The sequence below is a fragment of the Schistocerca cancellata genome, chromosome 2 (genome assembly GCF_023864275.1).
Source record: "Schistocerca cancellata isolate TAMUIC-IGC-003103 chromosome 2, iqSchCanc2.1, whole genome shotgun sequence".
NCBI classification, from domain to species: domain Eukaryota; kingdom Metazoa; phylum Arthropoda; class Insecta; order Orthoptera; family Acrididae; genus Schistocerca; species Schistocerca cancellata.
In genome coordinates this window covers 745,594,393-745,599,613 of record NC_064627.1, presented here as the reverse complement: position 1 = coordinate 745,599,613, position 5,221 = coordinate 745,594,393, and positions in this window count along the sequence as shown.

Genomic DNA, 5,221 nt, shown 5'->3' with positions numbered 1-5,221 from the left:
CACTGATTAAAAAAAGTACATGTTCGTTTAAACTAATAAGTCATTATTATTCATGCCTCGTAATATTTATCAAACGGAGTAAAAGAGTATGAGAACTAAATAATTGAAAGGACTTTTACACAGTTTGTACTGTGTTATGTACTGTGTCTTATATGGAACGGCAGTTTCTTGGGACGATATATCCTCAGATTAATCATGGTAGAAAGATGAGCCTGAAGGCTTATTATTCAATTCAGAGATCATCCTCTTTGAAAGAATTTACAAAGGAATTACACTCCTTGTTTGCGATGCCACCAGGTATGGCAGGTCATGATATCCCTGTTATTTCGCCTGTTAAATACGTATGCATATTATAGAGTCATTGACAGAAGTAGAAGTAACTCAGATGTAACCAGCTTAGAGTGATTGGGCCCTTGTTGATCATGTGATATAATAATGACCAGGCACACAGTATTAATAGTGCCCACAGACCTTTTGCAACTGGTGTAGTTATCTATAATTAAGTTCTGTCTGGCAAATATCCAGTCATATCTTGATAACATTTTAGAGTTTTAGTGTACAGAAATTGTGCACTTCGCAAAATGCAGAAATGTGGCATCCTATGACAGCAACTTCGATGAGTCACAGCTGAAATCAATCAACTCATATAAATACATGCTAGTGAGAATTTCTGAGGATGTGAAATGGAATGACCACGTAGGATCAGCCGTAATTGAGACAGGTGACAGACTTCGACTGACTGATGAGGTATTCGAAAATGCAGTCAGTTTGCAAAGGTGGCAACTTACAAATCATACGTGCCTTCCAAGTTAGAATATTGCTCAGGTGTGTGGGATCTGTACCAAACAGGACTAACCAATGTAACAAAGAAGTGCGGCGCAAACTGTCACATGTTTTTTTTCTTTTTTTTTACTCATGGCAGAGCGTCACGGAAATGCAGAGAAACCTGACCTGACAGATGACAGAAACTTGAAGAAAGACGACAGTTTTCCCTCTAACGCCTACTTCCAAAGTTCAAAGAACCAGTATTTACCCTAGTAGCAAATACCTCTGAAATTGTCACGAACTGTACACCAGAGTCAAAGTGACCATCAATTATTTGCTGGAGAAATTGCCTGAAGGTAGAACATTTTCTAATGAAATTGGACTCTCATATACCAAACTTTTTATGTTGTCTTATCGTCTCTGTAGAGCTATACCAAGGGAGGAAGGAGAAGATGTTCGGTGGCCAGTAATTCTCCTTCTGTAACACAACTGCTCGCAATTATTAAATGGGTTCTTTATTAACACAAACAAAGAGCTACTTAACTTAGGCTTCCATGCGCTGTGGTACTAGCTCTCTGTTCTAGTCCACTTTAGCCTCACTGCTGGTGAAGTACAAAGTGCGTTATGTACACTATTCTGTTCGTTATGTGCTGCCTGATCTGAGCTAGGGAGTGTGACAGTGGCTCCGACTCAGTAACTCCCTGGAACTTACTCGGTGCGACAGACTCGAACTAACTCGAACTAACTGGCCCTCGGGTCCACAGCGGCTATCTAAATACTGGCAGCCGAGAGGGCGTTGGCGGCACGTTTCCTGCGGGTCTGTTTTTGGCCTCGTGCAAACTGTATGCTGCATGGTGTGCTGGCGCCAGCTTACAGCAGCACAAAACTCATTTTATTTCACCTATGTCATGTACTTTTCCAATTTATATTCATATTAATACATAAAAAATTCGAGACTAAGTGAATACTGCGACAGAAGCTTTTCAGTTATGAAACTTGAAAGTGATACAGATTGAAGGAGTTTATTTGGAGTTTAATTGGGGGAAGATGCTAGTCATTTAATAACATGCACTTATTACACAAATATTTTTAGGTGTTCTCAGTTACTCGTTCATTATTTCTACACACTTGGAATGTGGACTACAATGTTATAGGAACCGATAGGCCTCTTATATTAGGGACTGAAGATCCTTACTGTGCATGACTGTATTTTCTTCATTGCTGTCTGAAATGCGGCAGACTGATCAGTTTCTCCTCTGTCCATAACTGCTGCAGGGTGGAAGTCACTTACGTCATTTTTACTACTGAGTTCTTCTAACAATGATTCTTGTATAACATCTTCCTCTAGTAAAGTATCATTCCTGTATGCCATTTTCATGTATACATACTTCACACTCGGCAACAGAATATGTACACAGTAACCATTCTTACCATGAACGACTGTACTTTCTTCATTGCTGTCACAGTGACCCTTCAAGAAATATTTGTGTCAAACTAATTAAACGACAATGCCTCATAACTTTGAACGTCCATTCTCGCCTTGGTCTCACTCAATGCTGAATTAACATTGGTGGAAGTGGGCTGTGTATGTGCTGTGGCGCATGCACAATAACTAACAAAGAAACTCCAGCATCAGAGTAAATGTAAATGTCGTGTGACTAGGGCCTCCAATCGGGTAGACCGTTCGCCGCGTGCAAGTCTTTCGATCTGACGCCCCTTCGGTGACTTGCGCGTCGATGGGGATGAAATGATGATGATGAAGACAACACAACACCCAGTCCCTGAGTGGAGAAAATCTCCGACCCAGATGGGAGCATCAGAGTGATCCTGGTGTATACTTCTAGTGTGTGAAGAGTATAAAGATATACTTCAGCTCCTCACGTGTTGTGCCTGTAGGGACAGTGAAGAAGAAATTAGACTAATTAAAGTGCTCCAGCAGGAGTTAAGCAGCCATTCTCCACATCCTACATACACGTTTAGAACGGGGAGAAACCCAAACATGTGGTATTATGCTAAGTGCCCTCTGCGATGCACTTCACAGTGGTTTTCAGAATATGCACGTAGAAGTGGCTACACTTGAGTGTAAACGCAGTAGTCAACCCTTGGTCTTCCTCTATAAATTTTACTCACTTCGCTTCTCTCCGTTACGAAATACCATGATGTCTGAGGACACCCTTTCAATGTACACCTTATTTCAGTCCGTTTGTGCTATAAAGGTCTTTTCTTCCCTACTCAATTGAGTACCTCTTCGTTCGTAATCTTATCTACAGGGGTTGGACAACAATATAGAAACACCGCAAGAAATGCATGTTTGTACATAAATTCAAATGGTTCAAATGGCTCTGGAAGCACTATGGGACTTAACATCTGAGGTCATCAGTCCCCTAGAACGTAGAACTACTTAAACCTAATTAACCTAAGGACATCACACACATCCATGCCCGAGACAGGGTTCGAACCTGCGACCGTAGCGGTCGCGCGGTTCCAGACCGAAGCGCCTAGAACCGCTCGGACACCAGTACATATATTCGGATGCCAGCCAAGCCTGCAGGCTGCATAGTTGTGTTCGGCCACGAACGCAACCTGTGCGGTATTCTCAATATGCTGCAAGTGTCAGTAGCGGTGAGAACAGTGTTTTGCGTAGTTGTGAGTGCATTATGTCGTAGCTGAGTGACTTGCAACGTGGGCAAATTGTTGCTGCTCGTTCGGTGGGTGCTTCTGTAACCAAGGCAACCGAAGTGTTTGCTGTTTCAAGAAGCACCAACAGAAAATTTATAGCGCATTCAGTAAAAAAAAAAAAACAAAAAAAAACATCATCCGCCGAATCACAACGCGGATGAAAGTGTGCCTTGAGTGATCATGACGGACGGCCATTGAAGAGCATTGAGACTCAAAATAAGAGACGACAGCTGCAAAAGTCACAGCAGAACTGAATGCCGTACTCGCGAATTCTGTCAGCACCAAAACAACGGGAAAGGAGCTCCATAAGCAGGGAAATGCTGGGCGATCTTGAATTCCAAAACCACCCATAAGTGATTCAAATGCCCGTAGCATGAAAACGTGGTGCCGAAAGCGTAAGACATGGACTATGCAGCAATGCTAGAAAGTCATTTCATCGGTTGAGTCTTGTTACACTCTGTTTCCAGCTACTGGCAGAGTTTATATTCAAAGAGTGAAACATGGCGGGGGTTAGGTGATGGTTTAGGCAGCCACATCGTGGTACTGCGTGGGCTCCTTGGTTGCTCTGTAATATCGCGTTACTGCCAATGATTATGTGATCATTTTAGCTGATCAGGTCCATCGTCTGGTACAATGTTTGTTCCCCAATGGTGAAGCATTGTTCCGAGACGACAGGTCCCCTGTTAACATCGACCAGGACTGGTTTTCTGAGCAAGAGGTTGAATTGTTGCATCTCGCCTGACCCCCACAGTCGCCAGATTTCAATATTGTGGAGCTTTCGTGGTCTACTTTGGAGAGAAGGGTGAGTGATAGCTCCATCTCCATCATCGTTACACGAACTTTCCACTATTTTGCAGAAAGAGTAGTATAAGATAGCTATGAAAAACATAGAGAACTTGTATTTGGCCATTCCGAGACTAACAGAAGCTGTTTTGAATGTAAACGGTATTCATACACCGTATTAGCCATGGTAATGTGTTATGCTTTTGGTGTTTCTGTATTTTTGTCCTTTACCACATGAGAGAAGAAAGATTTTTTTGATAAACTTTATTATTTCGTAACTGCTTACTGAAAATTGTACGTAGTAATAGGAACTTGTAAAACATAATATCTCTGAAGCCATGAATGAAAGTCAAAGACTGTGCTACATTCAATTTTTAGTTAGCTTCTGGGGCTATATGATTAATCGCTGGATTATGTTGACCAGATCAGCCATATTAATGTTCTGTAATAAAAACTCCACTTTTAAAGGAAAAATATGCAAATATTTATCAAAAACAAAGATATTCTACTAATTTTTCTACCAACCTGATACATGAACAGGATTTCTAGTGAAAAGAAGTCGCAGCACGGCGAGGAGAAAAAGTAGGTCCGAATCCAGGGTACCTAGGAAAACACAAGGTTCGTTTTTGACGGAAACTGGAACACCACGCAATGAAGAGATAAAACGTCGATGTAACTATTTAAAAAGAAAAAAAAATCGGCACTTACAGTTACACCGGAAACGACAAGCCATACATGTGTCAGCGTCATATTTGTATAAAAGTCTTTGTAGAACATTTTCCTTTGTCCTTTCAGTTTCTGTAAGGCACGCCTGAAACACTTAATTGATGATAATAGTGCAACATTAACACTATAGTCCGCCCCCCTGTAGCTTCAGCATTCTTTGGTTGCACCACATTTCAAACACATCTGTTCTCTTACGGTCCCCACCGTTTATCGTTCACGTTTAAATCCTGCTACAGACAGATATTTCCAGAACACTTTTTAAATCTTG